We start from the raw sequence: 17,970 nt of genomic DNA, 5'->3' as shown, positions 1-17,970 counted from the left end.
AAGACGGGCAGGAAACCTTGGTCGTCCGCTTTGAATTATTACTGAAAAGGAAGTCCTTGAAAATATAAAAGGGGAATTTGAAACTATCGTTCCAGCCAGGAAGTGAAATGTATCAAAAAGGCCGTGATTTGTCTTTCCTTAAAGAGGCGGCCGGTTCCATCCGCACATGATGAAAGGCGGTGCAGCTCCTCGACGAGAGCGAAAGCACATGGAGCGTCGTCTTGGCCAACAACGAGGCACGGGAGCTTCCCGGGCCAGTGCGAGCCCCGTGCGGCCTGAAGGAACACTTCCCCTCCCGACAAAAGGCCAGTGGAGACAGCGGTCGCCCAGCTGGGGCCTCCGGGGCAGCCGCCCTCCGTCCGTCCAGAACCCGCGTGCAGCCTCACAGCAGCGTGAGTCATCAGAGAGAAGCCACTGTCTGACAAGCCCGCCTGGCCCTGCAGAGAGCGGTCGGGGCCCAGGTCAGCAGGTGCCTCCAACGCGGTGCTGAGCGACCGCGGAGCCGAGGGCTGGGCACGTCAGAACCACTGCCCAGGGAGCCTCCCGCACGTCCGTCCCGCGCTTCTCCTGGGACTCAGAGCAGGACAATTCCTCCTTTGCAAATGTTTCGTCCAGTGGCTGATTCCTTTGTGTTTCCTGTCCTCCTCCTTCCTCCCTCTCTGAGTCTCTACCTCTAGCTCCCCCCGCCAGTCTGCGCTCGTCCAGTGACGTCATCAATGGACACGTCCGCGGCTGCAAGTCTCCTGGCCCAGCGGTGTCTGTGGGGGCTGGCAACTGCATGAGGGGAAGATGCCCCAGGCCTTGCTGGGCTGCGGCCAGGCTGCCCGACGGCCCTTTCCTGAGGGACACACAATGGCTTGTTCTGGAGGCTGGTGGCCCGGCCGTCCCTGGTGAGAGGGGAGGTGGCCAGTGCCGGGGAAGGGGCTCAGGGTCGCTTTGGGGAGGAGACACGTCAGGAAGCCACCCTGCTCTGCGTTCTTTCCTAGAAGGCTCCGCGACTCCAGGTAAGGAAACACTGTTTTCCATCCGAGGATACACACAGGAGAAAGCTGAGCTGTTTGACCACAGACAAAGAGCACGTGGAGGACGGCAGGGTCGGGGGTTCACGGTGAGGCCGCGGCAGGAGCCTGGCCTGCACCCCCCGGCCGCAGACTCGCTCAGAAGTCGGGACCTGCCCGGGAAAACAAGTGTCCTTGCGGGAATCCACGCTGCGAAATGGTCCGGCTGGAAGCCTGTTTGCAGCGAGAGCCACGGCGTCAGGACCGGGAAGACGAGCGGCTGGAGGCAGGGACACCTCAGCGGCTGGGACGGTCCAGACAGAGGGAGCCGAGGGCCCCGGACGAAGCGGCCAGAGGTGCGAGAGCTTCTCCCGCAGCCCGAGTGCATCGCCTGCCTTCTGAGCCCTCGTCCCCATCCCCGTCTTCACGTTTGTAGACGTTTTCCTCCTTATTATAACACAGTTACGACGCATTACTACAAAGTGTAAACTACGCCCGATGCGTTTTTGGAAATCAGGGCGATGCAATCAATGAGTTTTTACATAAAAAATACTTCCTCTCCCCTGAGTCTCACGATCGTCCTCTAGAACAAGCTGTCGGAGGGCAGCATGCGCATGGGACCAAACATCAGGAGACGAGAAGTGACCGTCGTCTGGTCAACACGTGTCCCACTGCAGACACGTCTAATCGAAGAAAAGGACACAAACACCGTTTCAACCGCTTCAGAGACCAGGCTATGTGCAGCGTCCACCGGCGTCGCTCGCGCAGCTCTAGAGCCTCACGGGACGCTTCCTGCGACGTGCGCCCGGGTCGAACTAAGCAGTAACTGGACACGAACTCGTGCGGATCGCGGAGGAGGCAGGCTTCCTGCTGGAACCTTCCCTCTGGCCCTGGTGCAGCCGCGCCTTCTCTGTCCACGCCGTGCTGCTTCCCAACTGCCGGACCGCGTGGGAGGATTCAGGGTGCAGGGGCGCGGACAAGCACGGTCCTTCCCCTCGACCCCCACTCCGGGCCTGGCCACAGCTCACCCCAGCCCTTGCCTCCCTCTTCAAAGAGCCATTTCTACTTTAAAAATAGAGCACGGTGGGACGTTGTTCCCAGAAAACGCTTGTCTGGACATCTTCCTGGCACAGAACCTTTCCCTTCCGTATTCTCAAGAGTGTTTTCTAGCTGCGTGTCTGCATCCAGGAAGGGCCGACCCAACACCGACTGGATGCAGGCGTCGAATCCGATGGTGGGGCTTGCACAGCCCGGGCGCCGGCCTGGAACTTGCCACGTCACCCCGGCCCCCGCAGACACCTGCTCCTTCCTGTCTGCGTGGGAATGTGCCGCCCCTGCTGGCGGCCGCGGTAAGAAGCCAGCGCGGCCCCTGCTCTGGAACGACACCCCCCCCCCCCCGTTTTATCAGACGCAACTGAAGTCCTAGCGCTGGGGGACGTCCGGGCCACGTCCACCGCCTGGCCTGGCCACAGCGCAGAGAAACAGCAGCAGGGCGGGGCCTCTGTCCTCCGTGAGGAGGACTCCAAGGAGTGCTCCGGCCCTGCTCTCCCGCCGCACCCCTAGCCCCGCTCTCCCGCCGCACCCCTGCCTCCGAGAGATCCTGCTCCGTGGAGCTTTGCCGGGTTGATGCGGGGACAAAGAAGTCTGGAAGCAGACGGCCCTGAAAGTCTGTGGACGATGAACTAAGAGCCCAGAAGGGGAGGTCAGCAGGCGGCATGAGACCCGAGGCTGGCCCGCAGCCTCCGGCAGGCTGGCAGGGTGGGGAGGGGCGGGAGCTCTGGACCTAACAGCCGCTGGAGACCCCGGAGGCGTTGCACAGACGCAGCGGGCGTTGTGTGCGCTGTACGGCCTTCCCCACGCGCCGGCCCGTGCCTCCTCTAACTGCGGGCTCCTGCGGCCCCTCCGGGTCTTCCCGCTGTGAGCTGTTGGCCGTGGTCATCCAGCTTTAAGGCTTTCGTGAAGAATGCCCCCCACGCCGGTGTCCTCACTGCCCAGCCCCAGAGTGCAGCCTCGCGCCTGCCTCGTGCCTCGCAGGTGCCTATAAGCCGAGGGCTGCGAGGCTGGTCCGCACGTCAGGGCCCAGCCCCCGGGTCCTGCAGCGGCTGTCGCGGGGCTCTGTTACTAAAACAGGAGAGCGAGGCTGGGTGGTGGGTCGGCGATGGCCGGAGAAGTGTCCAAGAGAGTGACCAACCCAGGCTCCCCCAGCCAGCTGCCCCAGAAGTAACCGCTGGGCCCAAGGAGGGTGGGATCTGGGCCGGGGGGTGCAGAGGAAGATCCAGGTGCTCGAGACAGGTGACCTCGCAGACGCCTCTCCCGCCGCCAGGGCAGCACACGCCGCGTGGGAGCAGTCACCGTCCTGCTCAGCGCTGTGAGTCTCCGCGTGGGTTTGCAGGGCTGCTGGGAGCGCTGCCATGGGGCACAGACTTCCCAGACTTTACCCCATCCGCGACCGCCCCAAGAAGGTCACACACGCTTTGGAAGCACTTGGAACCGCACAATGAAGGTGCGTGCCCGTGCACGGCTGGTTTCCTGCTCCGAGTCCAGCCTGCGCAGGAGCGTCGGGTGCTGCCGTCACTATCCACGGGCACGTGTGGCCTGGAACGTCCCCTTCCCTGAGAAGACGAGCTTTGCTCTAGGCTGCTTTCACCCGAACCCAACTGAACCGTGGTCACCTGTTTTCCTGCACGCGTTGGCACAACAACCGGGAAAGACGAAAAACGCACACGGGAGGGCGGAGGCTTCCACAACGGGATAGGGAGGTGCGGTTCAGGGGGATTTTTTCCAAGTTTTTAAAAGTCCTTCTTACGCTTCATAAACCAAGGGAATCTCTAAAACTTTGTTTCACTTAAAAATAGTACTGGAAAAAGCCATTAAAACATTTTTCTATGTTAATTTTTACCTATATCTTATTTCATGTATTTTTAATTATATGTTCTGTATCTCTTTATGGCTTTTGCAGTGAGTCCCCGACCAGCTTCTCAGGGGAATTTCTTCTGCGTATCAGCCAGGATGGGTTTAGACTGAACAACGAGAAAATATTTCGGAACTGCAAGCGCAGCGGCAGCGCGGAAGGAAGTGATGAATGGAAGATTGTGCTCACTTGTTGCTTGAGGGAGAGAGCGAGAGCAGGGAGGGACAGAGGGGGGTAGAGAGTCGCGGACCCTGCAGAGCCCCAGAGGAGCTGGACCTCACGACCCTGAGACCACGACCCGAGCGGAAGCCGAGGGTCCGGTGCTTCATGGGCTCCACCACCCGGCGTCCCCAGAATGACGTGGATTTAGGAGTAAATTGGAAAAGAAGACGCAGGTATCCTTACAATTATTATTACTTACCATGGCTTCCTTCCCTCACTTTTTTTTTCTAGATATCATAAATTTATACAGTTTTTCTCTCCATAAATTCTCTTTTCCTGATTTCTACAAGAATTTGCCCTTTTTTTAACAAACAAAAAAAAAATATGAGACTCTCCAGGGTTTCTCTTCAAAGTAAGTACAGTTTTGACTTGTGAACGTGTGGGCTCCCGAGGAAAGACAAGCCCCTGGTGACCAGGTTTGGAGAAGAGCGAGGCTGGTGATGCCGGAGACGGGCCCCTCGGCGTGGGTCAGCAGCTCACTCCCATGCCCTCGCGGTGCGCTGGGCCCCTTCCGACCCATGGTCTGTTGGAAGCTGCTCTAGAACGGTCACCGGACTGAGCTCACATTATCTTTTTTGCCATTACTAAGTTATTTTTGTGTGTATTTTGTAAGACTCTATTGTATCCATGGACATTTTTTAAATGGTGTCTTGAAGCTCTTTGGATGTGGGAGCAATGAAGAACCAGGCTCGACTTCATCTTTGCCCCCCGTCATGAGGACGATCTGTGGCCTCCCCGACATGGGGCCATTGCTCTGCCAGAAGAAAGCGGTTCCCCTCACTGGGAGAGGACAGGTCTGAGCCCAACGGCCATCAGGAGTTGGAGGGAAAGAGCGGCTTCCGGAGAGCCTGGAGGGCGGCTCCTTCGTCTGTGCGCTCTCTGTCGTGGGTGCTGAGGTTCACTCCCATCGTCACTCCGCTAACCTAGTCACGCGTCAAATGACCCTCCTGGGGCAGAAAGTGCTCCGCAATGTCTAATTTTGGGTTCTTTCCAGGCTGGCGGAATCCGGGTTGCGCCCGCGAGGAAGGGACAGACGGTCGGTGCGAGTCATCAGTTATTTCTGACGGTCATTTCCTTGCAAAGCTCGTGTGTGGGTGAGGAGAAATGCCACAGGTCCAGGGAAGTGACATGGGATGAAATCACCCCCAAGAAGGAGCCAAAGCCAAGCGTGGTTTGTACCAGGACACACGATTGCTTGAATTCTCACGAGACCGACTGGTTTTCCGAAGAACTGAGCAGCCCCCGGAACCCTTGTTTACAGCCGATCGCTGTCTCTGTGCAGATCTGTAGAACACGACCTCGGTGAACGGCCAAATTTCGATCCAGTGTGCGACTGAGGAGACAGTATGAAGGGACACTCCCATTTCACGGATCTCCTGGCTTTCATTCGAATTCTGGAACATCTTCCTGCTGTGTTGTGAGTATTTAGTTTTCTGTTATTTTTTCCTCTTAAGAAAATCAAAATATTGTATTAACTCATTGTGATAGGAAACAACCATTAGAAGAAGATAAAATTGCTCATTATAAACAAGGATGCTGTGCCCTGGAAAGAGAAGCCAGTAAATTAGAGGGAAAGTCTCCTTCAAGAAACCCACCAAACTGTCGCCAAGGGTGACCCACTTACTGGACATGCAGTCGGTGTGTGGGCCCAGCCGAGGAGGACACCTCGAGCTTCTCAAGTTTTCGGAGGAGCGCGGCCCTAGGGAGGTAGCAGCGGTGTCCAGGGTCCGCGCGGAGCTGGTGGAGAGCATCAGGACGCGTGCTCCGGCTGGAGGACAGGGAGATGGCAGGGGAGCTAACATTTGCGCCGGAATAGGAGGGCCGTGTCTGAACAGCTTAAAAGCCGGGGTTTGTAGATGGCTGCGGCCTAAAGAGTCAACACTGGCAGACAACTTGTCGGTGTGAGAGAGCACGGTGCGTTTGCATAATGAGCGTTTCACAGGGGACCGTTACTTTAAGAAGCGCAGAACAACCACGCCGCTTGCTGAGCGTGCGAAACTTAAAGCCACGTGAACGTGTGGCCAAGGGAAGCGCCGCGGGCAGACGCACCGAGTCACTGAGTCGCGGTCACCGTGCAGACTGATGCACGTCTGGTTACTGTGCCGTAGAAGGTGGACTTTGGGGCAGTCACACGCAGGGCAGGAAGGCAGGAAGTGAGTCTGGCAAGTACTCGCTGAGACGTAAGCCAATGTGTGCTCCAGGACGTGCCGCTCCCCTGGGCTTTCCCCGCTCCCCAGCACCCGCCCCAGGAGGGCTCTGTCCGCAGCCCACGCCCCCGTCCGCGTGCCCCTGGTGCTCGTACACAGACACATGGATCTCGTTTTCTGTCTGTTTGCACACCGTGTGCAGCTCCAACCCCTTCGTGCCTTTTGCTGCCTCGTCTTACACCCTGGAAATCGTATCACTTCGTGGAGATCTTCCTCGTTCCCTTTTCCTTTACAGCGACGTGGCGTTTCACCGGGGGACGCACCCTCTCACGTGGGGACGCGTAGGTTATGTCCCGCGCTGGGCCGTTGCAGGGCGGCAACCGGAGAAGACGAAACGGTGAGGTTGTGCATTTGTGTTTACACGGTTGGAGACGAATCTTCAGGGGGAATTCCCTCAAGAGGGTTGCAAAGAAAACCATAAACGCTTATGCAGTTTCGATAAATGTTGCCGGATTCGATATCATATTAATCCTGTGTGATTCTGTCGAGTCCCTGGGAAGGGCTGTGCTGGCCTGGGTCTGTGTGGAGGAGGGACTCCTGAGTCCACTCCTGAAAGTTTCAGAACATATTTCAGCGTTTAGGGTATTCGTAGGCCTCATTAATAAATAAGAATGGTATAATGTTGACTAGTTATATAAACATAAAATTTATCTGTAATGATGCTTTGAAATACTGTGTTTATGAGCAGAACAGAGTTGAAAACAATAAACCGTAGTTAAATGAATTTTGGTTCATTCATGTAATAGTAAGCAGCTCCAGAAATGGTGTAAAAGAATATTTTGTAATATGGAATACAGTTCACAGTTAAGAAAATGTTGGTAAGGGCACCTGGTGGCTCAGTGGGTGAAGCCGCTGCCTTCGGCTCAGGTCATGATCTCGGGGTCCTGGGATCGAGCCCCGCATCGGGCTCTCTGCTCAGCAGGGAGCCTGCTTCCTCCTCTCTCTCTGCCTGCCTCTCTGCCTACTTGTGATCTCTATCTGTCAAATAAATAAATAAAATCTTTAGGAAAAAAAGAAAATGTTCGTAGATTAGTGTGTATAGTGTTACAGACAGCATGTCTACCCCAAACTCTCATGTTGGAACCATTACTGCCAGTGTGGCTGTATTTGGAGAGAGGGCAGGTGAGCAGGTGGGCAGGTGAGCAGGTGGGCAGTTGGGCAGGTCAGGTGTTAGTTCTGGTAGGTGTTAGGTCCGGTGAGCAGGTGAGCACATGAAATGAGGTCCTCCGCATGGTGCCCTCCTGAGAGGAGAGACGTCAGAGCTGTCTCTTCTCCACGGGAGACACGCTGAGAAGGCAGCCTTTGTACCCCGGGGAAGCTCTGACCAGGAACCAGACCGGCCGGCACCTGGTCTCAGCCCCCGGGCTCTGGAAGTAGGGGAAACGGTCTGTTGTTCACAAGCCGGTCTGTGGTGCTCTGGGACGGCAGCCCCAGCTGACCAGGATGTGTGGTGTCTTTCCGTCTCCCGCTTTTCTAAAATAAAATCTCTACGTGTGTAAAAGAAAAGAAAGTACAACCTCCAATTTTCTTATGATTGTGGGATTACTTGGGGATTTTGTTCCATTTTATCTCGGTATTTTGAGTCTATCAATTTTTCATTGAAAATATAACAAATTTCAAAACAGAAGCAATGAATAAAGAATACCCAAACTTGCCAAAGTCACTAGTCCTGAACCAAAGAGTCAAAGAACGTAGCTTCCCAGGGCTCTCTGCCTGCCCCATTCAGCCCGCGCCTGTGCACGTCATCTCCCCGGAGAATCAACTGAGTAGCATGAACTATACCTGCAGGACAAAGAAGAGAAAATCTATTTTTAAAAGATACATATACATATATGCAAATATATACTTTTTAAAGGTTTATTTGAGACAGAGAAAGAGAGAGAGCAGAAGAGAGAGAGAGGGCATCCCAGGCAGACCCCCGATGAGCACGGAGCCTGACATGGGGCTCGATCTCACGACCCTGAGATAATGACCTGAGCGGAAACCAAAAGTCAGAGACTCAACCGACTGCCACCACGTGCCCCGAAGATGCATATTTTTGTATGTATCACAGGTATGTGTGTGTGTGTACATCACTGATACAGAAACACTTGGAGGAGGTGTTTTTAAAGAACAAGAGAAGAAATAAGCAAAACACGGTTAGAGTCACCTTCTTACACTATCTGACGAGCAACCTCCCCATCAACTCTGCTGAATGTAGGGTGTGAGTTCTCCGACCAGGAAAAACCCCGCGTGCACGCCGGGACGGAGCAAAACCCTGCCTCGCTGGAACGAAGCCGCGGCCGTCTGCTCACACGGGTCCACGCGTCTAAGCAGGCGCGTGCACACGTCGTCGACGCCAGCACAGGACGGCAGTGACGCCGCCCGGCCGTATCCGTGTCTGCCCCGAACAGCAGGTCGTCCTCTAACAGACAAAAGGCAGCGTGGAGACTGATGGGTCGCGACTTGGCGTTCTTTCTCACAAGCTGAGACACAGATCATTAACCAGGAATAAAATGAACATGTTGGTGAAAAAATCATGTGCCCCTTGAAGCTGAAGTTGATGTTTTTAATGCACAATCGTGTTTCCGTGGAACTAGTTTGTGGAGCAGAAGCACGCAAAGGCGTGGAGCCGTCACTCCCGTGCTCTTAGCCAGAAAGCCCCCCCACCTGTTGTTTCTGATTCCAGCGTATTTCTGCACAGTGAGAGGTGGACACAAAGTTAGGGACACCCGCAGTCACTCAGCCGTTGGATGATGATTTCCGCGCATTTGCACCCAGCGACTGCCTCGTGGCATGCGCCGTGGAGCTCTGTGTTCTCGCCGGCTTCCTCGCAGATGGACACACGGGTCGTTTCTGTTTCCCACCCCATGGTCCGTGCCTCCGTGCCCATCTGGGGCCCGGCCTCTCCGCACCGATGGAGAATTCCCTTGGGGGGTGGTTGGGTCACCGATCTCATACCCGCCAAGCTTTCTAGATGTTGACTCATCGCTTTCTACCATCTCTGCGTCCATTGCTCTCCTGTCCTCGAAACACGGAAGGTCCTGTCCTGGGGCTGTAGACCTGCCACCGGTCAGGGTCCTGTAGGGCCGTTACAGTCATGCAGCGTTGTTATCACGGGTCAGGGTCATGTGAGATCATCGTCACGGGTCAGGGTCATGTGAGATCATCGTCACGGGTCAGGGTCATGTAGGGTCATGAAGGGTCATGTAGGGTCCTTGTCACGGTCAGGGTCATGTGGGCTTGTCAGGGCTGTGCCAGGCCTTGGTTGCTTTTATTGTCTTGGGTCCATTTGCGTGTAGAGCCCCGGCACCACAGGCCTCGGGCTGCCCTTTTCACATGCAACTGGTTGATTTGCACCCGACGTACCCCTTGACGAGGGGCCTTGTCACATTTCTCAGACGCCAGGGGTCGCGCTGCCCCATCACGAGGAAGCTGGGTTTCTGTGCTCGGTTCCTACTGGACTGTCCAGACCTTCACATCCAATCGGGATTAAATTCGCGCCGCAGACTCAGTTACGTGCGAGTTTAAACGAATTCTAGGCCATCCAGTGTCTTACGTTAGGAGAATCTCACACGTAACCCAGGTCACAACTTTCATCCAAAACACGTATCCTTTCGGCCCGAAGGCAGCAGAATTTTCTGTACATGTAGGAAGTGGGTGTTTAGGCCGTGAGCCATCGGTCTCTGTCACAAAAGCAGCCACAGGCAACACACGCAAGGGCATGAATGAGTGAGTCTCGGTCTGTCCGTGTCTGGACGTGGCCCTCGGCCGTGGTTCGCTGATGCGTGTTCCACATGTGATCCAGGAGGGGTTTTAAGAAGCTGACCCATGACTCGCGTGAGGAACGTGCAAACCGTGCCACTCGCCGTCTCGTTCCAGAAAATAAAGCTGTGGACACGTTACAGCTGTCCTCTTAGTTGATTTAAAAAGGGTTTTGTGCCGCCGTCTCTCAGTTTTCCCTCCAGCCTGTGTGCCACTAAGCTGATCGGCTTCTTTTTTCCAAATTCCACAACCCCCCGTTGGGCCCTGTGCGTGGGACAGTCGCCGCACACCTGCCACGTGGCCTCCACCCGCGTGGCCGCCTTTCCGCCCACGCAGGAGGCGGGAGCGAGTCTGTGCACGGGTCTCAGGCTGGGGCTGGGCGGCCGCGGGACCCACGTGCTGCAGAGCCGTGGCCACACCCGTGTCCTGGCTCGGTCGGGTTCAGCGGGACGGTGGAAGCACGTCCTGCCTCCCGCGGCCTGCCGGGGGGAGCCGCTGCGGGCGGGGCCACGGGCGTCATCGCCGACAGCCGGGGGCACCGTGCTGGGAAGCCGCCCAGACCTGCATGTGCTTCAGTGAAAGACGCGCATTGTGAGGCTCCAAGAAATCTGCCCCCAAAGCTCGGTTCCGGGAGACGGATTTGTGACCTCGAGTGAAAGGATTTCAACTTAGTTCCTCTTCGGAAAGTAGAACTCCACGGAAAAGGTGACGCGATCCAAAATGATGCGTGTTTGGCTTTGAATCCCAGCTCTGTCACCGCATGCCCTGTGGTCTCAGGCGAGGGACTGACCCCTCCCAACCCCAGGCCCCAAACACCTGTGTCCCTCCCTGGGAGCCACTCAGCCTGCGGAAGTACCGTGACAAAAACTAAACAAAGAAAAGTCAAGCGCCCCTGCCCCAGGAGCCCCTCCGCCCAGCACCCGGGAGCCCAGACCCCTCTGCCCTGAGGCTCTGGGAGAAATCCTGGAGCCCTGTCCCCTCCCGCTGGGGTCTTTCCGAGAAGGGACAGGAAACGTCCTCGGTGGGCAGCTGCCCTTCCTGACTCTCCCATGCACAGCCCAAGGCCTTCGGCCCCAAGGACACCTCCGGCCCGAGACTCCGCAACAGCTCAGAGCCTCGGGCCCACACCCCGCTCGGCCTCCTGCGCCCCATCTTCCTCCTGGCCGCCCCCCCCCAGCCCGTGACCCTACCCCAAGGCCCTGGTCGCCTGCCGACACGGTGCTCCTCTCCCTCTGGTCTTCGCCCAAACTCAGGTGTGCGCAGGAGCCCCAGCCCACAGCCCCCGGACCCGCCCGACGGCGGCACGGCTCAGGCGCTCGGTTTCCAACAACAACTGCCAAACCGTCCCCTTCTGGGACAACACTGGTACCTCGTTGACACGGTCAGCTGACCTGTCAGCCAGCCTCCTTTGTGCAGCGCTCCTCCGGTCACCTCAACCCACCAGCCCACACCAGCCCCACACCAGCCCCACAGCAGCCCCACACCGGCCCCACACCAGCCCCGCACACACTGCACCATCCTCTTGATGCCTCTTCAGCCCGGTGTCGTGCACTCCGACGGAGCCTGGTCTGTCTGGAAGCAGGCGCTCTGCTCCCCTCCCCAGACGGTGTCCCCAGAAGCGGCTCCCTTTCCCCAGCTGCACCTGCTCCCGGTGCTGGAGGCTGCGAGGCGGCCTCCCTGGGGCTGCGCGTCCCGCAGGGTCACCGGGCTGTGGCAGCATCGCACGTCCCTCCCTGGAGCCTCGAGAAGACGGCAGTAGCTTCCTAACCCGAAACAGGATCCGTTCGAGGAACGTGAGCTGCCTCCGTCGCCTCTGGCCACGGTCCTAACACTCCCCTTGCACGTGGCGGACGTCCCCCCCCTCCTCGGGCCACCCCCTGAGCTGTGCCCTGTCCCAGCTCCGCTCGTGGAGGCTGCTGGAGCCCTCGTCAGCCGGGCACCCCCCATCCGAAAGGACCCCCATGGCGGCCCCAGAGGGTCTCTGTGTGTGTCGTCTGCCTTCGGCTCCCTCTGTGTCCCTCCCCGCATCTTGTTGGCTCCCCGGCCCACCGCTTCTCGGTGAGCTGCGCATCTGACCTTCGGAAAAGGACGGAAGGTCACGGGGCCCTGGGTCTCTCTGTGGCTGTTTCTTACAGAACTTTTCAGAGAGAAACAGCACAGATTTTTACCAACTACTCTCAGCAGGTTCCGGTCTGTCAGGGCATCGGAACTCCACAGAAAGCTAACTTTTCTCTGAGACGTTTTGGGTAAAAGTTGAAATAGTTGAAGTACCCGAACTCAGAGAGTGGACCGGCAAGGGCCATGGCCAGCGGGGGGATGGGGAGGTGCTGGCCGAGAGGTATGAACCCCCAGGTGTACTTGGAGCAGGTGCTGGGGGGTCACGTGCAGGGGACGAGAGTGAGGGACCCCGCGGCGTGGGAAGGGACCAGACGGGGTCCCCCTCCTTCTGAGCTGGCAGGTGTTCTCCACACAGGATCGTAGTCAGGCCAGGGACGGTGTCTCGTGGTGAGCACCGCACGGGCGCGTCCACCACAGTGAGCACATCAGACTCACACAGTGTTACGTCTCAGTGACAGCTGAGGAAGCTGGGAAAACCAAATGTCCAGCCCTAAGTGCACGCCGGGGCTTCGAGCCCCACACGCACAGGTGTGTGATCCGTCCGACCTCCTGACGACTCCTGGCGTCTGACGACCTGGGCGTCCTGAGAAGAAAGGAGACGGACACGGCGCTGCAAGCAGGTCGAAGGCAGCTCCTGACGGCAGTGGACGGTGCTCGGACACGGGAGACATTATCTGAGCTCCTCGCTGGGACCGGGGCATAAAGAAGGAAGCTCTTTGCGGAAAAGCTGGCACTTGGCGTAGGAAATGAGAGCAGAGTGGAGCCGAGAGTCAGGGAGAAGGAAGGAGCTCCGGAGAGACGGAGGCGTCACGCGTCGGGGACGGGGCAGAATCACACCCACCGGCGGAGGAAGAGAAACGACGCAGTGACGGCACAGGCGTGTCTTAGGATGGCAGGACAGGTCGGGACGTCGGGGCTGAGGCTCCCGGGTTTCTTCCCGCGGCCGGGACCCTGGTCTGAACGCCCGGGCGCACGTTAGCTGCAAATCAAGGCAGCTTCCGACGTGGAGACAATCCTGGAAACTGCCCATTTTCTGTCGGGTACACGTCTCCCTGAGCGGGAAGGAAGCACTCGCTCCCGTGTCGGCCTCCTGGGAAGAGGCACCCACGGCCCTGTGTGGGCATCCCGGGAGCCTTCAGCGCGAGCCCGGAGGTCCGGAGAGGGCCTCTCTAGCCGTCCCACCCCAACTCACAGCCCCGACCTAGTGAAATCCACCCAGCTGTTTCCAGGTGGTGTTAGAGGTTGTGAAACAGAGATTTCACTTTATTGACATGTGCACAGAGGACAGCAAGCCCGTACTGGAATAGAACGGGGCGAGAAAGCTCCAGAAGTGGGTCAGGGGAGACTCACCCCTCCTCGCCGGTAACTCGGGGGGGCACACGCTTGCTTGTTTGTCTTCCAGGCTTTTATTCTGCGGCCTGTTTGCGCTTGGACGGCCGCAGCCCGTCCTCAGCTCTGCTCTGGGTGCTGTGTTTGTGGGAACCGTCCTCACTCGTTGGGGGAGGCTCACCTCAGGCACACCAGTTTCTTTGGAGCAAGTATTAGTTTTAAAGTTGGTCTAAAAATTCAGTTACCGCCTTTATGACGCGTGTTGTGGGCATGGGGACCTGCAGGACACAGGCCGGGGTTACGGTCCGCGAGTTCTCAGAAACATTTCCGTCTTGATCAAATACTTTTTCCTAAAGCAAGTACGTGAGCCCAAAATTTAAGATGATTTTCATTAGGAAATACATAGTGGAGGTTGGATCCACTTGGAGAGTATCGCAGTGGTCGCAATGGAGGCCTCTCTCACAGGAACTGCCCACGAGCGGGGCCTTGCGGTCCTGGGGAGACGCTTCCAAGGGCAGGCAGGCTGCACCCCCCGTGCAAACCTTCCCGTGTCTCTGCCGGCCGAGGTAGTGCCTGGGGACTGTCTTGTGGATTTTCACAAAGAAACACGAATATGTTTGAAAACTGGGAGATTCTGCTTCTGCTCACAGACCGTGCCGTCGAGCCCCAAATACCCGTGGTATCCACTTGACGAAGCAGGCGCAGCCCCAGCAAAACAGCAGGATCCTGTGGTGCGGGAAGCCCGGCCGGAAGCTGCTGTTTGGAGCCTGAGCCTCCAGCGGAGACCCACACTCCGGCCAGCAGCTCGCGGGAGCCAGACGGCCTCACAGGCGCGGTGTGGGGCTCCGCTCTCCCCCGGACGCCAGGCCGCGCGGAACCCGTCACAGCAGAAGGAACGCAGGGGCCAACGCGGGCGGAGGGAGGGTAAGCCAGGGGGGCGCTCCGTGGCCGCGGCCGTCCTGATACACGCCGCTGGCACACTTGCTTTCTCAACCTCTTGAAAGCTTTTAGAATTGGCGAACACTTCATGTATAAGGAAAAATATTGTCTGGTTTTTAAAACCAAGTTCGGAGTATGACAAGTGGAGTATTCGGAGAAGACAGGTGCACCGCGCCCAGCGGGGCCCACGCGGAGATGCGTGCCGGGACCGTGTGGGGAGACGGTGCGGAGAGACACATGCCAGGAGATGTGTACGCAGAGATGTGTACACGGAGATGTGTACAGGGAGATGTGTAGGGCAGATGCACGTGGGGGGCCGCGCGGGGAGACGGCGCGGAAGCCTCAGAGGCAGGAGCCGTCCCAGGTGCGTCCCTTCATTGCTCGTACACTTTAAATATGTGCAATTTTCATTTAAAAATACGTAAAAAGGAGGCAGAGCCAGCAAATTCTGGGTTCCCCTCCTGCTCTGGCCTCCAGGGGTCTAGATGCGGCCACCGCGCCGTGCAGGGCGATCTCCTACCCAAGCCCCGAGTGACAAGTACCTTCATCTGGAAACAACCCCCCGACATCCCCCGAGAAACCTTTGACCAAACGTCTGGGCGCCTCGCGGCCCAGGCACCTAGACACAAAACCCTAACCATCCCGGTGGATGTGTGAGTTAATACTTTCAGCCCAGACAGACAACGGGTTCTTCCTCGAAAGTTGCTGGAGTCCGCGGCACGCGGCCCTTCGTGCCCCCACCTGGTGGTGCTTCCCCAGCGGCAGAAGCAGGCGTCGGGGGCCTCTCAGGAGGGCTCCCAGGGCTCTAGGCGGGGCTGGGTCGGGGCCGAACTCCGGTCCGCCAGCCTCTTTGTGCGATGCCCGTGGTGCCGCCGATGTCCTCGCAGGTTCCCGAAGCCTCCAGGACAGCGGTATTGCATCTTCTGATCACAGGTCTGGGGTGTGGAGCTTCGGTTGTCCCCACGGAGGGTCGTTCCTTAACAGGAGACTTGAGCAACAAGGTTATTCCTTCTGCTGGGGAGACGGAATCTGGATCACCAGGTCAGAAAAGGCACCCTACACCGTCCCCGGCGCTGAGTTCCTTACGGCTGTGGCCAGAGTCGCTCGTCTCTGCGCACCCAGGACTCCCGCAGGGCCTGGCACGTGGGACGTGCCTGTCATATTCGTCGTGAGTTACTACACATGAAGGGAACTGAGTAGTTGCTGGAGATGGTATAGACAAGCTTGAGAGATTGAAAAAACCCCTTTGGGGCCCACCACTGGAAGGCCCACGGCTGTGGTGGGTCTTACCTCCAGGAGGGGCCCCAGGTTCTCAGAGTAAAGACTAGACAGACTTTCCCTCCAGCTTACAGTAGTGGGAGGGCAGAGGGGGCTGTTCTGATTTAGGCCCAGAGCCCTCTGTCCTTCCTGCAAGGGTGGCCTCCTGGGGAAACTGCTTCACGGAGCTGGACTGGCGGGCTCTGTCGGAGGTTGCCTCCCTAGGGAAAGGAAAAGCCAACCCGAGTGGGCTCTGACTTCCCACGTCCCCTCGTGGGGCGGAAGCAAGAGGCTCGGAAGCCGGAACACAGTCTGACTGTGGACGAGGCTGGTCACAGGACCAGGGAGCCCTGAGACCCCACAGATCCTGGCATCTGCTGGGTACAATGTCACACCGGGAAGACCTGCATGTCTGGGACACCAGCCCCGACATAAGAGGGAAACAAAACCAAGAGCAGGAAGGAGTTCTGGCCTGAGGCCACAGCGCAGCAAACAGCAAACACAGCTCCACGTAGCAGACAAACAGCCTCACAGCGAAGGCCTCAGTCCTCGGATGCAGCGCGTCGTGTCTGACTCTCCAACAGAAAATTACAAGGCATGTTACAAGGCGAAAACTCAGTCGGAAGTCACAAGCAAGCATCGGACCGGACTCAGATGGACCCAGAATTCAGATCACCAGACCATGAATCTAAAACACTTATAATCAATACGCCAACAACTCTAATAGGAAAAGTAGCAATATTGGGAAAACAGAGGTAATGGAAACAGGGGAACAGAAACTCTGGGGAAGAATTTTTAAAAGGCTGGAAATAAAGACACTGTAACAGAAACGAAGACTTGTTTAACGGGCTCATGAGCAGACGGATCACGGCCAGTCAAAGAACCAGTGAGCTTGAAGAGACGTCAGTAGAAACTTTCTACGTAAAACGCAAAGAGAAAAATAAAGAAAAAAGGAGAACAGAATGTCCAAGTACTGTCAGACAATTACCAAAAAAAAAAAAAAAGAGAGAGAGAGAGAAACAGAAAAAAATATTTGCAGTAACAATGTCTGCATTTTTAAAATTAGTGGCAGACACCAAACCACAGACCCAGAAAGCTCTGAAAACACCAAAGCTGATAAATACCATAAAATGTGCACTTGGCATATCACAATTAAACCACAGATGCAGAGAGAAGCTTGAAAGCAGGCAGAGGGGGACACATCGACTTCGCTTAGAGAGGACAGGTAAGAATTATATCAGACTTCTATTCACAAACCGCACAAGCAAGAAGAGATCGGAATCAGATTTTTGACATGTTGAAAGAAAATGTTGCTGCCCTGGAATTCTGTATTGAGCAAAATTATCCTTCACAAGTGAGGAGAAACAAAGACTTTACCAAACAAACAAAAATCGATCCTGGCCAGTAGCCCTGCCCTGTTACAGGAATTCTGCAGAGAGAAGGGACAGTGTCTAAGCCTGGACTTGGATTTAAATAGAGCCCACGAAGGGACCCGTCGGGCCGTGGAGCCGCTGTGCGTGACGGGACGGTGACAGACAGGTGGCAGGGCACCTGCGTCACGCGTCACAGCACGAACGCGCCCCAGCACAAACCATGTGCACGCGTTACAAAGCCATGTCAGCATCGGCTCATCCACGGTAACAAGGGGCCCGCTCGTGCGTGACGTTCCGAGGGGAGCGTGCTGGTAGGGAACGAGGGGGCAGATGGGAGCTCATTTCTCTCTGCTCAGCTTTTCTGCAAACAGAGAAGTGCTCTAAAAAATAAAGTCTCTTAATTAAAAAAAACAAAACTAAATGGCAACAAATAAGGGGCATCTCAATGGTCCCCCAGACAAATCTGTGTCAGGCTTATCCACAAGCCACAGCCGTCCCAGAGAAACAGCCGTGTTCCAGCGTCATTCTGCCTATTAACGCTTTCACGTGTGTGCACGTTCCCGTGTTGCTGTTTGCACGTGGACACGCCCCTGTGCGTCTGACGCAGGGTCAGGATCTCGAGGAAAAGGGATCGTGTGGTATCTCAAAGGGACCTTTCTGGAGGAGAAAGCAAGACAGGGAGGGCTGATTTTTGTTACGAGAACGAGAAAGCCTTCATTTTTTCCTGTTGGGTTACATTTGCATGTCCCTGCTGTGGGGGAGCTAGCCAAGGGGTCTGGTTAAACATTTGGTGATCATTAGACTTCGGAAGCTAAGTCACAAATCTGGCGTCCTCACTTGTTGAGACGACAGATGGGGCTCAGACGCACGCA

This window comes from Meles meles, chromosome 15, assembly GCF_922984935.1.
Source record: "Meles meles chromosome 15, mMelMel3.1 paternal haplotype, whole genome shotgun sequence".
NCBI lineage: Eukaryota > Metazoa > Chordata > Mammalia > Carnivora > Mustelidae > Meles > Meles meles.
The sequence above is the reverse complement of the archived record's forward strand: the minus strand, read 5'-3'. Positions refer to the sequence as shown.